The 12,241-nt window shown below is 32.6% G+C and overlaps 1 protein-coding gene across 1 annotated transcript in view; it reads left to right on the top strand.

Annotated features, from left to right (window-relative positions):
• Positions 1 to 9,740: 9,740 nt before the first annotated feature.
• Positions 9,741 to 12,241, top strand: part of LOC125036245 (E3 ubiquitin-protein ligase RNF123-like) — a 15,921-nt gene continuing 13,420 nt past the window's right edge. Inside the window, exons 1-2 of the mRNA XM_047628719.1 lie at positions 9,741 to 10,327; positions 12,153 to 12,241. The exon at positions 12,153 to 12,241 is cut by the window's right edge and continues 43 nt beyond it. The gene's annotated coding sequence lies outside the window, so the exon portion shown is untranslated. The remainder of the gene's footprint in view (positions 10,328 to 12,152) is intronic.

Below are 12,241 nucleotides of genomic sequence, written 5' to 3' on the forward strand. Positions count from 1 at the left end.
TCTCCTCTTTCTCCTCTCTATATATCTCTCCTTCAAAATATTAAAACTAGATTTGTCCAAACATGGAACATAAAATGGTGCAACAAGATTACGTCACATGACATGACATGAAAGAATGAACAATTCCTTTTTTCTTTTTTTCAGGGGAGGGATGTGCAATTTACTCGCCGTCAGGTATGTTACACAGACAATTTTTCATCTAGATCGCCTTAACCATAGCTAAATAGGAACAAAAACCCTAGATTAGATAGGAACAAATACCATGTACCGGACGAAAACGATTGCCTTCGAGCGGTTCGAGCGCTCAGTACAAAACGTTTCCTCGCGATAATTCTCGTTTCTTTTAGTATCGGGTGCAAAGCCGTCGCTGCAGCGTGTGATGTAGTGAGCTGCCGCTCTTACTGCCTCTTCCGGCGACCCATACCCGCTCAGCATCACCCAAAACCCCCCATGAAAAGTCCCCGCGACCAATATTGTACGTCTGGACCAGGGCGCGAGGATGACGAAGGATGACGTCGGGAGGTCGCCTCTGCTACGGGAATACCAAGATGGCTATTATTATTATTATTATTATTATTATTATTATTATTATTATTATTATTATTATTATTATTATTATTATTATTATTATTATTATTATTATTATTATTATTATTATTATTATTATTATTATTATTATTATTATTATTATTATTATTATTATTATTATTATTATTATTATTATTATTATTATTATTATTATTATTATTATTATTATTATTATTATTATTATTATTATTATTATTATTATTATTATTATTATTATTATTATTATTATTATTATTATTATTATTATTATTATTATTATTATTATTATTATTATTATTATTATTATTATTATTATTATTATTATTATTATTATTATTATTATTATTATTATTATTATTATTATTATTATTATTATTATTATTATTATTATTATTATTATTATTATTATTATTATTATTATTATTATTATTATTATTATTATTATTATTATTATTATTATTATTATTATTATTATTATTATTATTATTATTATTATTATTATTATTATTATTATTATTATTATTATTATTATTATTATTATTATTATTATTATTATTATTATTATTATTATTATTATTATTATTATTATTATTATTATTATTATTATTATTATTATTATTATTATTATTATTATTATTATTATTATTATTATTATTATTATTATTATTATTATTATTATTATTATTATTATTATTATTATTATTATTATTATTATTATTATTATTATTATTATTATTATTATTATTATTATTATTATTATTATTATTATTATTATTATTATTATTATTATTATTATTATTATTATTATTATTATTATTATTATTATTATTATTATTATTATTATTATTATTATTATTATTATTATTATTATTATTATTATTATTATTATTATTATTATTATTATTATTATTATTATTATTATTATTATTATTATTATTATTATTATTATTATTATTATTATTATTATTATTATTATTATTATTATTATTATTATTATTATTATTATTATTATTATTATTATTATTATTATTATTATTATTATTATTATTATTATTATTATTATTATTATTATTATTATTATTATTATTATTATTATTATTATTATTATTATTATTATTATTATTATTATTATTATTATTATTATTATTATTATTATTATTATTATTATTATTATTATTATTATTATTATTATTATTATTATTATTATTATTATTATTATTATTATTATTATTATTATTATTATTATTATTATTATTATTATTATTATTATTATTATTATTATTATTATTATTATTATTATTATTATTATTATTATTATTATTATTATTATTATTATTATTATTATTATTATTATTATTATTATTATTATTATTATTATTATTATTATTATTATTATTATTATTATTATTATTATTATTATTATTATTATTATTATTATTATTATTATTATTATTATTATTATTATTATTATTATTATTATTATTATTATTATTATTATTATTATTATTATTATTATTATTATTATTATTATTATTATTATTATTATTATTATTATTATTATTATTATTATTATTATTATTATTATTATTATTATTATTATTATTATTATTATTATTATTATTATTATTATTATTATTATTATTATTATTATTATTATTATTATTATTATTATTATTATTATTATTATTATTATTATTATTATTATTATTATTATTATTATTATTATTATTATTATTATTATTATTATTATTATTATTATTATTATTATTATTATTATTATTATTATTATTATTATTATTATTATTATTATTATTATTATTATTATTATTATTATTATTATTATTATTATTATTATTGGCGACCCATACCCGCTCAGCATCACCCAAAACCCCCCATGAAAAGTCCCCGCGACCAATATTGTACGTCTGGACCAGGGCGCGAGGATGACGAAGGATGACGTCGGGAGGTCGCCCTCATAGCTACGGGAATACCAAGATGGCGCCCAAGATGGCGACAGACAAGGCCGAGGGAAAATCTACAACGGGCATTTGGCGCCAAACCCCTCAGCTAGCCCACGGAAATATTTTTATCGTTTATTTGAATTTATGTATGTTTGTTCTTTTCTTTTAGTGTTTATATTATTGTATGTGTATTTTTCTTCATTTAACCTCCTTTACTTTTTCAAAATACGGCAATCCATTACTAAAACTTTAGTATTTAAAGAAATATTCAGAGAAGGCAGACGACACTTAACTATGAAATGAGTCTAGCTGCGCGAACATCTCCTGGCGCACGACCTTGTTTGCATAAATAAGGTGGGGTCAACCACCTTGCTGGAGTTACGCTCAGGCATCGGCTCATTACCTGCGGTCGGCTATCCCTCAGATAACCGCCGTTCAGGCTTTGTCATTTTTATTTGTGCTTTTTTTATTTGTTCTTTTAACTATGGATCTTACAGTGAGTCTGCAGTTTTATCAGGTATTGTTTTTTATTTGTTTTATTTAAGATTGCCCCTTTTTACGTGTATTTGTGTTTACTTTTACCGGAGGTTTTATTTCATTGTGTTCTCGCTTTTTTAAATAATAATGGTATTGAGTTTTGCCTTTTGTTTGCTTTTTCCAACTAAATATATCAGATAAAGTTTTATAGTTCATTTAATTTACTTTAACTCTTTCTATTTTAATAATAACTTTAATTTACTCGTATGATTTCACTTTTACGTTTTATCAGTTTTACACATTTTTGTTTTAAATTATCTATATTCCTTGTGAGTGCTTTGGGCAAAAGATTATTCGCTCATCTTTTCTTTGTTCATGAAATGACGCTACCAACTATAATACCGCACGAGACAAACGTCAAATGACATTTTCTTTGTGCCGGAACAGGAAGCCGGAGGCTTAGGTCTCGTTGGCTCCTACGGCCCCGCAAACTAGGGGGGAGAGTCGTAGACAACCCCTACAGTGATTCTCCAAAGTTGATTGTTTATTTAAAATCATTCTCCAAGATTAATGTGTCTTAAAGGCAATTTATTCGATACTTTCTCATTATTTCGTCAAATTCAAGACAAGAGTTCTAATTTTCGCTGCACCTGCTCGGTAAAGATAACGGTGATTGAGGAAGACCAAGCCATTCTTTCAGGTAAATTAGCTTTTTGTTTGTTATTTTCAATTATTTTAGTGTTTGAGGTTGTTATAATTTTTTTTTATATCTTCATAATTATTTTTTTCGTATTTTCATCTCTTATATTCTTCTTTAATAATCTTTAGCAGTAGTATTTTGGTTGGGTAATATTCTCATGATTGCTATTGTTATTACCATTAAGATGAATACTGTGACTATTATTTTTCTTTTTCTATTTATTACGATGATGATGATAGTAATGATAATGATAATTATCACTATTATTATCATTATCAACATTGTTGTTGTTTCTGTTATTATTAGTGTTGTTGGTATTGTTGTTGTTATTGTTATAGTTATTATTATTATTATTATTATTATTGTTGTTGTTGTTGTTGTTGTTGTCGTTGTCGTTGTTGTTGTTGTTGTTGTTAGGCTGCGTTAGCCCTAACAATCTCCGTATTACTTTAGATTTAATTATATTTTTGAAACTTCAGATCAGTATGGCAACATTCAGCTCCAGTGTCCATCACCAATCCTGGAAAACCTGACTATGAATTAAATATATTCTTATTTACCAATATGTCATCATTACTGAAATACTCATTCATATATATATATATATATATATATTCTATTAATGTTTCTTCTTCTGTAGTTTTTTTCTGTGAATTTTGTTACATGCAGATGGCTCCACAAGTGCTCAGCCGGCAAGGAGTCTATCAGTAGGCCCTAGTGACCGATCCTGATTTCCCCATTCCTTGAATTGGCGTGAAATGTGTTTTTTTATACAATTGATATCAATAATGTTATTATGCCAATGGAGGCACTAGGCCCTTTGCCACGAGACTCCACAACCTCGTCGAGAAAGTCGGTATAGATCTCTCTATCATCGATACCCTGGTTAAGTCAAACAAAGCGCCATGGGAAACACCCAATTTTGCTATCTTGGAAGCCTGGCTTCCGTCAGCCAAGGCCATGGCGCCGGAGGGTGAGGTACGCCAGAGGTTCAGATAGATCCTCATTAAACATCTATTTTTTTTATATATATATACCGACGGCTCCAAGACAGATGAGTGTGTGGGTGCGGTTGTATGGTCGACTGAATGTGAACTAAAGTTTAGACTGCCGAATCATACATCGATCTTTCTTGCTGAACTTTTTGCTATTGACAAAGCTATTGATTTTGCACTATCGACGACCCACGATAGAATAGTTATTTTTTTCCGATTCATTAAATTCACTTAAAGCTATTAAATCCTTAGAAACCTGCTGGGTAATATCATTCGTAAGTTACATGGTGCCAACAAATCAATCAAGCTAATATGGGTACCAGGTCACTCTGGTATCCATGGCAATGAACAGGCTGACAAACTAGCCGGGTCAACTGGCGATCTGGACACTACCATAGTTCGTATAGATCTCAGGTGTTTTGTGTCTCTTATAAAAGCAAAAATACATCTCCTGTGGCAAAGCGAGTGGACCAACCTCCAGCTGACTAATAAAGTCAAACCTCAAATAGAACTGTGGGATACATCCCACAGGAAAGTAAGAAGGGAGGAGGTGGTCCTGGCCCGTCTCAGGGTCAATGCCACCAGAATCACCCACCTCACTCCCTATATAGAGAGAACCTTCCCACCTCTGTGCCCCCACTGCAACACCAGCCGATCCTTGACACACCTCCTAATAGTATGCCCAACATACCTTAACCACAGACAAATATTAAAAAAATATTTTAGAATAAAAAATAAAGATTTCACATTAATAAATATATTATCAGATGATGAAAGAATCATCAATAAAGTAATCACTTTTTTTAAGGGAGACAAAATTTTATGACCTTATATAGATTGATAGAATAAATAGGATCCATTTGCTTAATAACCTTGGCCACATGCCGCTGGTTGATAGCCAAGAAATCCAACAAAGAAAGATGTTATTTTTGTCATTGATGTTATGATTATAAATTTTTATGGAAATCTTGGTAACATTTAAGACAGTGAAATAATTCAAAAGACCCTTCCCACACGTCGAGGAAAAGGGTAAACAGGTGAGACACGTAAGATAATGACTCTTTGGTGACCAAGCACCTGTAGATCCGTCTATGTGTAAAAACAATAAATAAACTTATATTACCATAGACATGGCATGTATTCTTGCCATCCGTGCCGATTGGGTTCATAGATGTATTTCACGTGTCTATGTATTTCAAGTGATTTCACTGGTGCAAATGTAGTTTCTTTTTGTTTCGTCTACCAATGTGTTTATCCCACCCCATATCTCTGTGGTGTGGTTCCCTTCTTTGTTCAGTGACTTATAATGTAGGAATGACAAAGTGGGATTATATGCAAAAAGAACTTATAAATGTGTTTCTTAAAAATATTTACAAATGGACTGTAGTTCCTTAGCCTGTTGTCCAGTGGGGGGGGGGGGGGGACTGGAATCTACAGTTAACTCTACACTAATACTAGAGACAATCTTAAGCCTCTATAGTTCTTACTGTTTATTACGCCGTTTTCCTATAATGTATTCCTGGAGTCCACCCTGATTCTCCTTCACTCAATGATGCTCCAAGCTGTACTGACTCCCATGAGGGCAGACCCGGGTGTGCCAGATCATCTAGACAAGGGGCTGGTTGTTCGACTGTATGGATCCTGATGTGACAGTTTCAGGGGCTATTTTGGCCCTTATCTCGAGCTAAAGTAACCACCAAGATAGTCCACAAGTACTGGACCCTAACGTAAATACAACTTCTACAGCTACAGCCTCACTACAACCAAACTCTATTTTTTGGTTTAGATATTTCTGTCATAAGTAACTAAGGGTTACATTTTATTGACTAATGCATTAGTATAGCATAACTAGTGTCACTGCTTTTGGTCGATGCCATTATTATTATTATTATTACTATTGTTGTTGTTGTTACTGTATTGTCGTTGTTTTGTCGTTATTATTATTATTATTATTATTATTATTATTATTATTATTATTACCATTATCAATAGTAGTGGCAGTAGTAGTATAATCATTATTATCATGATCATCATTATGATATTATTATTATTATCATTTTATTGTTACTAATGTCATCATTAATACCATTATTAATATTATCACTATTATCATTAGTAGTAGAAGTAGTGGTAGTGCTGCTGGAGTCGTTGTCGCATTATCCGAGTGTCGCCGCAGTGGTGCCCGGGCGTGTCTTCGCCTCGCCGCCGCCGCCGCTCAGCAAACCACCTTCTCGGTCCCGCAGTGTCAGAGGGTAATCTGCCCCCCCCCCCCGGGTCGGAGGGGGCCAGCCAGGGGGCTTCCCTAGTGTTTCCTCGGGCAGCTAGTATGAGCTCTTATCCCCAGATTGAATGGGGACCCTCCCAGGGTACCGGGACCTCAGCCCTAGGATGGGGGCCCCCCTGCAGCATAGGTCAGAGCTGGTACCCCCATGGCAGCCAGGGTCAAGGCTTCCCCCAGGGTGAGGGGCACCTTAGCAGCAACCACACTAGCACTAACAACAGTGTAAGCAGTGCAAATAAAGACCAGTTTGAAAAAGCAGTCTACAAGTTCGGCTGCGTTACAGTAGTGAATAACACAAGTCTATGTATCAAAAAAAGTCTTGGGCAAGGTCGGTCATCTGTGATCAAATCAGAAACATACTACAGGCTGAAATCGGACAATCCCCTAGTACTGCTATTAGTTATCCGACTCCAGAAAACCCAGGAACACGACATGGGACACTAACCGGATGACAGACATTATCGTGCAACACTTTGATTGATCAGTGTGGCGATAATCAAACCATAGTGCACGCAACAACTACAGTGGACACGCCCCCAACAGACGGGTCGCCACTTTAAAAAAGATAGATATCTCTACAACTTTTGTAATATTTCTTTTTTATTTTTTTAATCCAGAAGAGTACAGACCAAGTAACACAGACCTGTAATGGTCCATCCAACACGAATCAAAATTTGATTGAAAACAAAATCGACTTGCTGATCGGGAATAATGGAAGAACAGAACAAGCAACTCGATCCCTCCCTACTGCCCCCCCCCCCCCCCCCCCTGCAGTGCCACCAGTAGTAATTAACAACTATCCAGACAAAGTAAAACCCACAGAAGAAACAAGCAAACAGACACAACCCAGCCGAGATGTTGACGAAGAGGGTTATACTAAAGTCATGTCAAGAAACCAGAGAAAAAAACGCCAAAGCCACTGAAGAGAGCAGATCGCCCTGGCACAGCCTACCTCTACATCACCAGCTTTCACCCAGACACAAACGAAGAGGACAGAGAGGAACATCTCTCTGAAAAGTATCAAAACATATAAAGTTTAAAAGCCCACAAAACAATAATGACACATGACTACTACACGAGCTTCACGGTGTCAGTAAGGGAAAAGAACATACAGCCCTAATTAGTTTTAGACTCTGATGCATTTCCTGGTTAGGGCATATAAACGCACAATCTCTTCTCGGGCACCTTGAAGAAAATGAAATGCTAGTTGAGGAGAGAAACATAGGCATACTATGCATAAGTGAAACATAGCTCCACCAGGAAATGGTTAGTAACTTCATCAATATTCCATAATTTAAAGTTTATAGATTTGATGCAGGGCGTGGATGAGGAGTATGTCTATATGTACGAGGTACCCGAGGTCAAACAGGATTTCTGCTTCAACAGTAATCAATCCTGTCGTAGAAGATACCGTGCAAAGCAACATGTTTCCTGCTTTCATTACTGGCGCTGTCTGCAGGCACCCCCATGCAACTACGGAATATTTTGAGTTCTTCGAAAAGGTTTCTTTTTAATGACACTTCTCTAAGAAATCGCTTTTTGTCTTAGGCGACTTAAATGATGACTTGGCAAAATTTAATGCTAGGTTGAGATAATTTAAAAAAATAGATTAGAACAAATAATAAATAAACCTACACGGGTTAAAGATAAGACTTCATCTCTATTAGATGTAATAATAACCAACAGATCAGACATCTTTCTCCATTCTGACGTCTTGCTGCGCCAAGATGCTGACCATGAACTCATCACGATGACGTTTTGCTGCATTCGGAATCTCTGAGGCCTTCATGCCCACGATGTAACCAGCTCGAAAGTGAACATTCTCTAGTTTTGCATACCGGTATCTTTATTTTACACGTAGGTTTTGTAACTCTGATGGACAGACAACACCTGCAACGACAAACACAAAATTACCTTCTGATAACAACAATAAATGGCCATTATCATTATTGTTATTATTATTTTCAACGTTGTCATCATTATTATTATTTTCATCATGATCATTATTATTATAGTTATTAGTATCATTACTGTTATTAATATTGTTGTCATCATTATCATTTTTTATTTTCATTATCATTTTATATTGTTATTATACTTGGCAATATTATCATTATTGTTATTGTTATTGTTATTATCACTATCGAAATTCTTATGATTATTACCTTTATTATTTATATTATTATTAATTTTATTATTGTCACTGTCAATCTTATTATCATAATCATCATCATCATCATTGTTATCATTATCATCATGATTATCACTGTTGACATTGTTATAATAATGATTATAACTTTTATAATCATTATTTTTATTACTGTCATCATTATTGCTCTTGTTGTAGGTATCATTATCATTACTATTATCCTTATCATTGTTGTCATTATCATTATTACTATGATTTCATCACACACACTCACTTACTCACTCATTCACACACACACACACACACACACACACACACACACACACACACACACACACACACACACACACACACACACACACACACACACACACACACACACACACACACACACACACACACACACACACACACACACACACACACACACACACACACTCACTCTCACTCATGCACACACACACACACACACGCATGAATTACTTATTTACAAGCCTATCCATCAAATCGTCCAACTAAGAGCGAGAAAAAGAAAGGACAAAAGGAAAGAGAAAGAAAATGTTACAATATCCTTTTCAAATTTCCCGCCTCGAGTTGTTTCGATTCCATTCACTAGATAGCACCCTGAGTGAGTAATGTTTCGTCCGAATGCTTGCTTTAGTTCCGGACTTTGTGGCGGGTCAATATGTAGGACTAATTTATTTTTCTCTAAATGACAGCTTTTAAAGTATTAAGTGGAAGGGAAACACACGATTTTCTTACTTCATTCCCGAGATAGTCGAATACGTTTTCCCTTATAACCTAAAAGAGAGAAAAAGGGAAATCAGAATCCAGAGATTGCGACGAGCGAAATGACAGAGAACCAAAACAATCTCCAAAATCATAATAAGATAATAACACGATAAAGAAAACACAACGAAGCCAAGGCCTCAAGACGAAAGAAAATATATGTACGGCAATAATTAAACCCAAAACGAAGGAGCAGAAAAGCCGCAGGAGACAAAAATCCTCTTAATTACAAGCATATGAAAATAGCAAGGCGCGAGGCGAGGAGCACGACGGTCGCGCTATTTCTCTCTGTTTCTCCCTTCATTTATCACCATTTGCGGCCATTCCCCTCCAGCGGCCAGCCGAATCCCCCGCGAGATGTGAGGCCCAGCAGCTGACAAGAGCGAAGAGAAGGGAGAGTCTCAAGAGGTAAAAAAAACAACAACATTATTGTGGGAAGTGAAGTGTCTCGCGATCTATACCTTCTGTCTGTGTCCCTTCTTTATTCGTGCCTTCTCTCTCCCTCTGTTCGTTCTCCGTCATCCTTGGGGCATGGCCGTTGGTCTGGGCCAGTCACGGGCTGCCGTTCGTGTAGACATCCCTTCGTGTAGACACTTCTTTCCTGGTGGACACGAAATGCTGTTTGTGTGTGTTTATGTTTCTTGTCTCGTGTGTATTTGTGATTTCACTTGCTGCTCATTCGTCTTAGACATGTCATGCACTCACCACATGGCCCATACATTCGCTATACATTCTGTGCATTAACGTGTACGTATATTGTCCTCTTCGTGTGCGTTTTCTGTGAGCTCATTTACGCTTACTTCTAAATTTTCTACACGTTTTCATTTCGTTTAGTGTGTATGGTCATTATTATTATCATGTATATGCATTATGTGCTTGCATTTCATTTGTATATTTCTTTGTTCATATTTCTGTGTCTTTTATTTCCTGTAAGATTTTCCTGTTCTTTGTGGTTGTGTTATTACTTTTTTTATTTTATTTTATTTTTTTTAAGATTATTTGTGGTGATGGTATAATGGCATTCATATTTTTTACTTTTTATTTTTCCTCTTTGTTTGTGCGTGTGATTCATTCCAATTGATTATATTTTTCGTATAGCGCTTTATGGCATTCGTTTCGATTTATGTAGAAAATTCCATGAATGAGAAACTGTGAAGGTAATTATTTTCATTCATAAGCATTTTATACTGCAATGATTTTATCCCTTAGTAAGAGATCAGCAAAATTGCGAGCTTGTTTACTATCGTCTTCATTTTTTGGTTCATTTTCTCCTATTTACTGGTCCGTCATCTCCTTTATTTTTTTTTTAAATTTTAGTTGTAGTATTATCGTTATCATCGTCTTAAACTGACAAGACATTTAAACCCAAGGTCGCCGGGAAAATGCTGTGCCCATTTTTGAATTTTTGGCGAAATGTCTCGGCACATAGATAGGAGTCAATTAGTAGACTTTGTGACCTTCCCTGATTTCACCTTTCTGTGAATATGCAGGATTTTTTTTTTTTTTTTTTTTCCATAATGCTATTAATATTGATGGTGTTGTTTTTATTATAGACATTATAATTACTATATTGATATTGGTAACAGCAATATAAGAAAACTTAAAAGATTTTCCAAAATCAAGCAAAGGAGTAAGCAGGTGAGACAGGTAGTACTCCTAATTGGTGACTTATCTGAGGACACATTTGGACACACATGCCCTTAAATACACTTTGAACATGACTGGCTCATGGTGTTAGTGGCTAAGTTTAGCATGTGAAAATGATAACCACATTTCATGATTAAATCTGTTATGATTGCAATCAGATGATTACTATTTTTATATTGTTTTTATTATTTCTGTGGATTTGTTAATGTTTAAAAGACACCGATAGAGCATTTTAACAGTGTCTTTATGATCCAGCAAAGATCAGTGTCAAGCTTGCTCTTATTGAATGATTAAACACCACAGAACTACACACACACACACACACACACACACACACACACACACACACACACACACACACACACACACACACACACACACACACACACACACACACACAAATAAATAAATAAACATATGTATGTGTATATATAATACAATATATACAAAGAAATGTAACTTGTAACACATGTATTCTCGCAAGATAGAGCATGTTGACCTTCCTGTTAGCTTCAGTTGAGAAACTAATTTAATTTACTCTTTATGCAAAGAACATAACCTAATCCCAACTCCCATCGCCTTCCAGTTTCCGCAGCTTGGAACTAAATTGAAATCCGCAGAGGGAGAGACATGTCGGGGCTAGCAGGGAGCTCAGCCAGTGGTGGGTATCAAGGT

This window comes from Penaeus chinensis, chromosome 20 (genome assembly GCF_019202785.1).
Source record: "Penaeus chinensis breed Huanghai No. 1 chromosome 20, ASM1920278v2, whole genome shotgun sequence".
NCBI classification, from domain to species: Eukaryota; Metazoa; Arthropoda; class Malacostraca; order Decapoda; family Penaeidae; genus Penaeus; species Penaeus chinensis.